Source organism: Jatropha curcas, chromosome 10 (assembly GCF_041381405.1).
Source record: "Jatropha curcas cultivar XTBG-Jc1 chromosome 10, XTBG_Jcur_1.0, whole genome shotgun sequence".
Taxonomy (NCBI): Eukaryota; Viridiplantae; Streptophyta; class Magnoliopsida; order Malpighiales; family Euphorbiaceae; genus Jatropha; species Jatropha curcas.
In genome coordinates this window covers 26,468,870-26,480,143 of record NC_143160.1, presented here as the reverse complement: position 1 = coordinate 26,480,143, position 11,274 = coordinate 26,468,870, and positions in this window count along the sequence as shown.

Genomic DNA, 11,274 nt, shown 5'->3' with positions numbered 1-11,274 from the left:
ATATAAATACAACATTTCAACAGTAAAAACGGGACTTTTTTTACATTTCTCGATTCTTGGCTCGAAAAAAATTGAAAAGCTTTAACCTAAGTTTACAAAATGGCTAGGGTTTCTTCCCAAGAACTCAAGTGAGTAAACTTGAGGAAGATCAAACCATTAGACATTTGGTTTTGGAAATCAAAAGAAAAACAAAAAAAGATAAAGAGAGTAAAGTGAGAAAAGATAAAAGAAAAACATTTGCTTGATAACCACGCTTCTGGAATCGTGATACAACATCTCTGAACTAACTTCAGTGCATGCAATCCTCAAATCTGAGGGCTAGTAACGATTCTAACTTCTCTTTTTTCATTTCTAATATTCTATCTCTTAAAAATCTCATTTTTCTAGTATTTTGGTTAATTTGGTATTGGTTAAACGCAATTTTGCCCATTTCTGAGTTGTGTTAAACCACTGTTAACAAAAAAGAAACGTAAAAAAGGTAGTTGCGGACCAGAGCAGTCGCGTCACGCAGCTACTACCTCCGTTGACGCGGCTGTTCATGTCCAAAAGTCTTTGATTCGGACTGGACCACCTGCGTTACGCAGCTATTTGTATACCCAATATACTTTTATCCTCATATTTGTATTTAATATGATATCTTGAATAAATAATCAATAAAGTTGAGGATTTGGATAAGTCACAAACAGTTCCGTCACATAGGTAGGAGTTCCGTCACGCGACTGTTCTCTATAGAACACTCGCGTGACGCGACTGTTCCAAGTTCCAGTAATATGATAGAGTTCCGTCACGCGATTGTCTTCATAGAACAGCTTACGTGACGCAACTTTTATGGGTTCCAGAATAAAGGACAAGAGTTGCGCCACGCGACTGTTCTTCCATAGAACACCCGCGTGACGCGACTGTTTCCTAGTTTCAATTTATTTTTGTTATTTTATTTTAATTTCATTTCATTAAGTAGATTTTAATCCTAACCCGGAAAATAATCAATTATGGGCAAACTGAGTCTTAATCAAACTAAATCAATTAATTATTGATGATTATGAGATTTTTAGGATTTATTTCTTATTGTTTATCATTAATTATATTATTAAACTCGGTTTGTGGCCCGCCTTTAACCATAAGGCAAGAGCGAGTCTTTTTATCATTATTTGATATGTATTATGGGTGGATGATGGATATGATGATTTATTTGTGATAAATGCAATGAATGAACCTAATTGGGACGGTTAAATAATTTTCCACATAGGAACTCGGTTCGATTTGTTCGGGTTGGGTTTAAATAATTGGCTTTTCTAAAATAAAATCAATTAGAAATCGTAGATTAAAAGAGGCCGGTCTTCCGGGCGTCGGCTTCCAACGGGCCGACGTACCTAATTCCCTTACCTAGAATCGTACTTGGTACGCCTGACCAGTTTCTTTAAATAATTCGGCCTTAAATAAAATTGGGTTTAAAATGGAGTCATTTAATAAAAATAAAATAAAAACGGTCCCATTGCCAAAAAATGGGGTGGCGACTAAAAATCATTTTGTAAGACCGATTTATCGGCATCGTTTATCCAAAAAGAGGTTTTTATCACCACTTTTCCAAAATAAACATTTAACATACATATCAAAACAAATAAAACTTTTGATTTTCTCCGGGGGAAAACAGTTTGGCGACTCTGCTGGGGATTTTGCACCCACTAATCCCCGGTTGTTTTTAATAAACAATGTAGTGGTTGCAATTAGGAATTGACTGTAAGCCTACTTTTCTAAATAAAATGGTTAGAAAAGCCGATGGAAAATTATTGACCGTCCATATATGTTTAATTGCTTCCTTTCTCTTTCTAGGATTTTTGCATTCATTTGCATTTCTCTCTTCTCACCTCATTCTACCCATACTACCCTTCGGTACTGGTGTTAAATTTGACGATGGATTTAGCCTAGACCATGCGATTTAGGTGCATCCATCCGAGAATTAACATTACTACCAACCGCAAGCCTAGTACCTCAAAGGTGCGTCAAAAGGAGTAGGCCCAACAAAGCCCGAATCCTGTTTGCGGAACCCAGACTTTGTTAAGCCCAATAAGACCAAAGCCAATGCATATAATTGAAAACCTTAGTTACTTCCCCTAAGGTGCACCCGATTCTATGTGCTGTTGATGTGTCCGCATCCATTTCCGAGAGTTTATTTCGTCAATCTCAAAACCCCCTGTTGGTTGTCGAGATTAAACCAATTCCTAGGAAACAGATGTCGGAATTTTATACCAACGGAATTCGTGTGTGGGAGAAAATAAGGTTGGAAGGCATGCATTTCCCAACTCCCGTTCCCCTGTTTGATATAAACTGTACATATGTTGTGGCATTCATGCACCACGTAACATTTTCCTTTTCAGCCATCCATTAATAAGAGCTAATGTTCGGTATGGACATTCGACCTTGATTTTGAGACGGGATTTAAATTCGTTTTGAATAATACTATGCAATCACCTATTGCGAATCGATACCCGAAAGAAAAGGGAGGTAAAAGGGGGTTGCGATTCCTTTGTATTTTTACATTTCTCGCATTATTTGAAAATAAGTGAGAGATTAGAAAATTTGTAACAGAATAAAACGAAAATCCTGCTTGGGGCCATATGTTCCAAGGCAAAAAGTAAGGATACAAAAATACGCAATAACAAAATAATAAAATCCCGCTCGGAAATTCTTTTATTCCGAGGCAAAAGTTAGGGATTTGAGAGAAAATAGTTGATCGTAAATCCAAAAGGAACGGTCAACGACAGATAATGCCCGAAATGTTTAAATACAAAATAAGTCGTTGACATATTATTCACACCGAATTTTTGGTCCAGTCGTCGAACTCGAGATCTTATTTCCATGCTGGCTTTAGCTTATTAGAAATGCATTTTTCATCCTATGTGCTTTCATTTTCGCATGCATACATGCAGGACCCCCCTTTAACTCAGAAATTTTTTTTACCAGAATTAATCCTTCCCGGGAAACTGCTTCTAGAGTTTGGCACCGACATCCTGGTCAGCGTCTACTCAGAACATCCCCAATCCCCAAGTTCATCCCGGTCAATTCAGTAAACTATTCAAGTTCATCAGATTCAGAGCCCGACTCAGATTCAGCAGAAATGGCAGATGATATGGGAGATGAACCCGGATTTTTGCAAGCTCAGATAAGGACCATTGCCCAGATTGTGGCCGCTGCTCTTGCCCAAGATAGGGCCCAAAACCAAACTACTCCCCCTTCTAGCAGCCAGCCTGTGGTGGAAGAAAGGCAAACTCCAGATCCTGTGTCGGATAATCAGACTTCCATGGGAAATACTACCCCTGTCGAGAATGATGTGCTCAAGCAACTTGCCGAGCTGAAGGAAAGATTTGATGAAATGGCTATAATGAAGGAAAAAGACCCAGTCACTAATTTTCACATCACTGAGTATGTTTTGCACCCGACCAGCTCGGCCTCATTTAAAACATTCAAGCATTCTATATTTGAAGGAGACAATGATCCTCGTTCTCACCTATCCGAATTCCTCCGAGTCTCTCAGATGAACCGGTACAACGAGGAAGATGTTTTGCGTGCATTTCCGCAAACACTACACAAAGACTATCGAAGGTGGTATGATGGCCTCGATGAGGAGGTTCAGAAGAATTGGATCCAGTTGCAGACCGCTTTTCTCAAGCATTTCAAAACTGAGGAGAGTGATGAGTTCAGTCTGCGTGATCTGGAGAGTTTAAGACAGGGGAAGGACGAGAGCTTTTCTTACTACTATAGGAGATGGAGAACTAAGTTGTATAGAGTTCAGACAAGGCCAAAGGATAAGGAGTTGATCCGAATTTTCAGTAGGAGCCTACTGCCCTTCTTCAAGGAAAGGATGTTAACTCAGCCGCTCACTGATTTTTTCTTTAGTTCAAAGTGCTGGTTTGAACATTGAGGAATTATACAAGGAAGAAAAGAAGAAGAACAGAGGGTTTGGCAACTACCGGACTTCTTATGGAGACAGAGGTGTCGGAAGCAGTAATCAGAACCAGTCGGGGAACAGTAATGCCATAGTGGGGGCAGTTAATGAGAGAACCAGAAGAGAGTTTACTGATTTGGGGAGACCCTTGAGCACAGTATTGAGATCTTGCATCAAGAATGGAGTACTGTCGAAGCTGCCAGTCGACCCGACTAAACCCGTGCGAGGGAGGTATATGGACCGAAACTGTGATTATCATCAGTGCAAAGGGCATTCAACTGATGAATGTTTCAAATTAAGGCACAATATTCAGGATTTGATTGATAGCGGGAAGATTACCAAGCCTTCAGACAAGAGCAAGCCAAGTACCAAGAACAACCCGCTTCCCCAATATCAGTATAATTATCCCTCCCGTAAGACTCAGTCAGGTGGATCGGTCAATGCGATCGGGAGTGGATTGCCAGAAGAGGTAGTACTGGCCGAAGCGGAATGGGAAGAGCGGATGTGCGCAATGTTGAACATATGGGATGATTGTAGTAGTGATGAGGAAGAAAAGGTGCCAGTGAAGATTGAAATCGAGAAAAGTATCACTGTGAAAGTGGGTGATGTACCAGAGGATGAAGATGAACAGCTCCAGCTGGCCATTCAGAAGAGCTTAGCTGATCAAGAAGAACAGTGGTATTATAGCAGTGAGGAGGAAGTGAATGAGGTAGGCATTCAGAGCTTGACCCCGGAGTGGGCGGGTGTACAATCCTAAAAGCAGTATGCAGACCAAGGGGAAAGAGGTTGCTGTTGATGGAAAGAAGAAGAGAATGACAGAGAAAGGCGGAGAGGAGCCAAAAGAAAAGAAGAAAGAGGAAGAGGTAGTAAAAGGACAGAAGAAGACTGTTGAGATTGGAGAAAGCAGTCAGAACAAGGCTCCTAATTGGGTGACTGCCAGTTCGGTGCTGAGTCAATTACAAAGAACAAGAGCTGACATTTCAATATGGGATTTGTTGATAGCATCTAAGGAACATAGGGAAGCTTTACTTGAAGCCATGACTTTTGTCAGAGTGCCAGCACGAATTCAAAGTGTTGATATGATCAATGTGCTACAACGGAGGATAGGCGAGATCACTTTCTTTGACTCAAGCCTTCCACTAGAAGGAAGAAACCACTGTAAGCCGTTGTACATTCAGATCACCGTCAATGGACGAGATACCCGGAATGTGATGGTGGATAATGGATCGGCACTGTGTGTATGTCCGCAAAAGATGCTATCCAAATTTAAAATTGAAGAGTCTGAACTCAAACCATCAAATATGGTGATCAAAGCTTATGATAATACTATGCGGAATGCAAAAGGGACTTTTAAAGCAAAGATATCCACGGGAGCTATGGAAAGTTGGGTAGATGTAGTTGTGCTTGACATCTTAGCCAATTATGCTCTTTTGCTAAGAAGACCATGGCTACACCCTTTAGGCGCAGTTCAATCCACTCTGCACAGAAAAGTAAAAATTCCGTGGGGTACGGATGTGGTGACAGTCAACGCGTAAGAGGATCTGAGTGTGGCAACAGTGGAAGGTTTAGAGCTGGCAGTACCGTTAACAGGTTTTCAGGTGGCAGTAATCGATGCGCCCCCCACCAAGAGCAAAAGCGCAGTGAATAGAATGAGTCCTTTCTCTAGGAAGATGATGAAGAAGATGAATTGGCAATACGGCAAGGGTCTAGGCCGGGAGTTGCAAGGAAGGTTTGAGCCTCTCTCATCAGCATTGGGGCAACAAGACAAGCGCGGATTGGGTTATTCTGAAAATAGAAGGAAAGAAAAATATGAGGTTCGGTCTCCAATCAGAGCGTCGAATGTGAATCAGATCTTCTTTGTTCCATAAGCTGAAGGGGAATTTCAGAATAGGGGAAAGACCTACCCCGGTTTGGAGATATTTATGACTGATTATGAGGAGAAGCTGATTAAGTCGCTCGAACCTTCCTTGGAACAACTGGTAGATGGGACTGAGTTTATGGTGGGTATGACACAAGCAAGCACTGAATCTGATTGGTTGAAGAAGATATCCGAGTTTGAAAACTTTCTGGGGATTGGGGATGAAACTTCCAAGTTGGTGCAAGAGCAAAAGGCCAAGGCGCGCATCCTACAGTCGGTTCTAGCTGCCGAAGACGCCGAAGAGGCAGAGAGGAAGGCATCGAAGGTGAAGCTAGCTAAAGAGAAGATAGAAGCTACCCCGGAAGAAGAAGAAGAGGTTGCGAATGCCGATGAAGTGGTCCAGGCAATAAAAGACACTTGTAATGAATGTATTGAACAGGCAATTAATCTTGTGTTTTGTTTTTCTGATGCTTGTTTTGAGAACAATATAGATGGTTTTCCTCTTTTATTTCGATCAATGGAAGTAAACTTTGACTATTTGTTTTCTTGTTTTCCTGATTGTCACGTTCATGGCATTGATTATACCACTCGCATATTTGACATAAATGCATTGCATCATTTTGCATTTAATTTAAGCACCACCGAAGATCCTAAAATAATTGAAATCGGATCAGACTTCAAACCTGAGCTCAGATAGGATCTTCAAGAATGCATTAGAAGAAATTCGGAGGTATTTGCCTGGAGCTATGCGGACATGCCAAGGATTGACAGATCTATAGCAGAGCACTTCATCCCTACTGACCCGAATATCAAGCCGGTGAAACAGAAAAGGAGAAGGGTCAGACCAGAATGGCAGGACAAGATCAAAGCTGAAGTCCAGAAGCAGTTGGATGCAGGATTCTTAGAAGTAGTACACTATCCGGAATGGTTGGCTAATATAGTCCCGGTGCTCAAAAAAGATGGGAGGATAAGGGTCTATGTCGACTACAGGGATTTGAATAAAGCCTCACCTAAAGATGACTTTCCACTTCCGCACATAGCTGTTTTGATAGACAGCACTGCCGGAATGGGATGTTATTCTATCATGGACGGATTCTCCGGATATAACCAGATACTGATGGCTTTAGTGGACAAGCATAAGACTGCCTTCACCACAGACTTCGGAACATTTTGCTATAGAGTGATGCCATTTGGATTGAAGAACGCCGGGGCAACATACCAGAGAATGGCTAAGACTTTGTTTCATGATATGATCCATGAGGGGTTAGAAGTATATGTAGATGACATGGTGATCATGACAAAGACGCAGGAAGAACATGCGGAAATGTTGGAAAAGTTCTTCACACGGGTCAAGCAGTACAACTTGAGGCTCAATCCCAAGAAGTGCGTATTCGGAGTAACGAAGGGGAAGTTGTTAGGTTTCGTTGTAGGACCTAACGGGATTGAGGTTGACCCTGACAAAATAAAAGCCATTCAGGACATGGAACCGCCAAGAACAGAACGGCAGGTGAGAAGCTTCCTGGGTAAAATTCAGTACATCAGCAAGTTCATTTCGAGGTTATCCATCACCTGTGCTCCAATTTTCAAGCTACTGAAGAAGAATCAGCCAGTCAAGTGGAACGAGGACTGCCAGAAGACCTTTGACCACATAAAGAAATACTTGATGAATCCACCAGTGCTTAGTTCACTTAGACCAGGAGAACCTCTAATCTTGTATCTATCTGTAGAAGATGTAGGAGTTGGAGCAATATTGGTACAGCCGGACGCCGCTGGAGTAGAAAATGCCATCTATTACATTAGCAAGAAATTACTGCCTATAGAGGAGAAGTATAACTTGGTGGAGAAAACATGCATGGTAGTAGTATGGTCGATAAAGAAGTTAAGGCCTTACTTTGATTCCTTCAAGGTCACTTTTGTCTCCAAGATTGATCCTCTGAAGTATTTGCAGAAAACGCCTACTCTAGAGGGATGGTTGTCTAAGTGGTTAATTCAGATGTCTAGCGTGGATGCAGAGTTTATAACGAAGAAAAAGGTCAAAGGTCGGGCTGTAGCAGAATTCCTGGCAGAAAATCCAATTGCAAGTGATGAACCTTGGGAATTGGAGTTCCCGGATGAGCACTTATTATGTATCGAAGCAGGAGCTTGGAAATTGTACTTTGATGGATCAGCCAACAGAAGTGGAGCCGGAGCTGGTATTGTAATTGAAGCACCTAATGGCGAGGTTACCACGATGTGCAAGAGACTGTTGTTTCCGGTCACTAATAACATGGCAGAATATGAAGCATGCATCATGGGGATGGAAGCTCTCCTTGCATCCGGCGCTAAGGAGGTCGAAGTAATAGGAGATTCGTTATTGGTTATCGAACATGTTAACGAGAGATGGAAGGTAGAGGAAGAAAGACTAAAACCCTATGTTGAGTACTTGTTGAAGAAAGCAGCACTATTCGACAAGATCACTTTCACTCACATAGGAAGAACCTATAACAGAATTCCAGATGCCTTGGCAAACTTAGCATCGGCTTGGCAGGATTTAAGCAAAGTTCCGAAGAAGCCATTTATCATTTCCGCAGCCAATATCCCGTGCTATCAAGAACATTATGTGAATCAGGTAGAATCGAAGGAAGAACCATGGTTCACGGATATCCTGAGGTACATGAAAGACAGTACTTTTTCTGATATGCTACGAAGGAAGACCGTGCAATTCTCAGAAAAATGGCTCTGAATTATGTTCTGGCCGATGGTGAACTCTACAGAAGAGCTTGGGATGGAATGTTGCTGAGATGTGTGAGCAAAAGAGAGGGAGAAGACATAATGAGGAAGGTGCATGAAGGAGTCTGCGGTACTCATTTAAGCGGCATGAGCTTAGCAAGAAAAATCATGAGGCTGGGTTATTTCTGGGTGAAGATGGAAGGTGACTGTGTTCGGTATGTGCGGCATTGCAAAGTTTGCCAATACCATGACAATAAAAGCCACTTACCTGCTGTTGAACTCCACCCGACAACTCCTTCCTGGCCCTTTTCTGCATGGGGTATAGACGTCATTGGCAAAATCTCACCAGCAGCATCCAATGGGCATCAGTATATATTGGTTGCAGTTGACTACTTCTCTAGATGGATTGAGGCTCAATCTTACAAAACCTTAACCGCCAAACATGTGGCTAGATTCATTGAACAGAACATTTTCTGTCGCTATGGTGTTCCCCATCACATAGTTACAGATAATAGCTCTCACTTTCAGGCAGACGTTGGCCAATTGCTTTATAGATACAAGGTTGAGCATCATCATTCTTCTCCTTATTGCCCTCAGGCTAATGGTGCAGTAGAAGCTGCGAATAAGGAGATCAAAAGAATCATGTCAAAGATGTGTGAAAGGTACAAAAGCTGGGTTGAGAAACTTCCTTTCGCGCTCTGGGGGCATCGCACTACATTCAAATAAGTAAACGGAGCTTCTCCTTTCGAACTTGTATACAGAATGGAGGCAGTGTTACCGATAGAGCTCGAAAAGAAGTCTCTCAGGGTTTTGGTAGAAGCTGATCTGACCGAAGAGGAATGGGTCAAGAAGAGATATGAAGATTTGATGCTCTTAGACGGAAGAAGATTGAATGCTCGATTCCAGGATCAGATGAGAAAAAGGAGGATTGCTCGTTTCTACAACAAGCGGGTACATCCAAGGGCTTTAAAGAATGGAGATTTGGTGTTGATCAGGTTATTGGATCATGAAGCCCAACATCATCCCGGTGGGAAATTCAAACTCAACTAGCATGGGCTGTTCAGAATTCAGAAGTTGCTACCTAAAGGCGCCGCCGAGTTAGTCACTGTGGAAGGAGAGCCTGTCAATCGGATTGTCAATCAGGATCAAATGAAAAGGTTCTATGTCTGAAAGGATGATTTCAAAAAAAAATAAAATAAAATTCAAAAAAAAAATGCTAAGTTGAAAACCCGAAAGGGCGACTTAGGCAAAAATTAAGCTCGCTAGGTTGAAAACCCGAAAGGGCGGCCTAGGCAAAAGTTAGAGCATGAATAAAATAAAATTTCCAGGATCAACGCGTGGTGCTTAGTTTAAATGCAGAATTCATGCCATGCGTTCGTGATAAATGTGTGATTGGTTGCTCAACGCCATCAACCTGACTTGAAGAAGAATAGGAAATCGAGTAGTTAGAGCAAATGTCCATTGTATTAAAATAAACTTTCCTTACTTATGTATAATGTTAGAAAGATTAATAAAAGATTTGAAGATCAAAACTTTTCTTCCTGTTCTGGGGTTATGGTATAAGGATGCAAAACCTTCCTCTCTGCTTATTTGATCCAAGGTCAACTCATTTGAGCTAAGATGTTCCGACTGTTGGCCCTGCTTAAACAATGAACTCTTTTAAGACATTGATCAGAGGGACGAACACCATTTTCTCAGTGATTTCCCTGGAAAGATCAATATAAAACCATAAATAAACCTTAGCACATGCATAGGTTCATGCATACATAAAGGAGTTACATTTGTTATTTTTATTTGATTTGTGCAGGTAATAAAACAGTCACTCCATTCTTTGTTGTTTCCAAGCGTAAGCTTTTGTTTTTACAGAATAATTTTTACTTTATGAGTTTTCATTTATTGACCTGAGGGCAGGAGGCCCAAATAACTAACACAACAAATAATTCCAAAGGAAAAAGTTTGTTGTATGCTGTTGACTCATGTGTGCAGGAAGCAGAAATTAATAAAGACAGAGCCATCAAGGTCATTAATTGAAAGAAAAGAAGATACATTTAAATAAAAGCTCATGGCCTGAGTACAAAAGGAAAAGAAAAAGACAACAACTTATTCTAGTAAGGCCTTTTAGCGAAGGCCAATCTTCACATAGCATGACATCATTATGGGGCAAAGAACCAGTTGACATATGCGGGTGTCACGGTATCCTGCATCATTCCTTCATTTAAGTACACAGTGTTTCAATTTCGCCAACGGTCAACCAAATTGGTCAACAGATGTGATGTTATCAGACCGCTCTCGAAGTTATGGACTCTGGGAACGCGCTGTATCATCCCATACTGACGGCTGATCCTGTCCGGGAAATAGGCCATGGAATGGTCTAGGCTGGCATATAACACATAGTTGAGATTCATACTTCCGGTTGTGACCAATCTAATCCTCCACCAAGGACAAGTCCATCGAATAGTAGGGTTATCACCAAAGTCAAAGCGTCTCCGAGATCGAGACTGAAAAATGGCAGCCCCGTAGGTTGGAATTAAGCGAGCGGGAACTGCAGGAATCAGGCTTAATTTGTCTAGAGCCCAGGCTTGCAATAGCAGTGGACAACCGCGACGATGGACATTGAAGTCGGTGACGTGAAGGGCAATATCTCTCGCCCAGCACATCGTTTCTCCCATGACCATCATGAAGACAGTACGACGGTACAGTTGCATGTCGCGAACAATTGCCAGGAGTCGGAAATCTCCAATCCCGGGCTGACGGTTCTTCATGG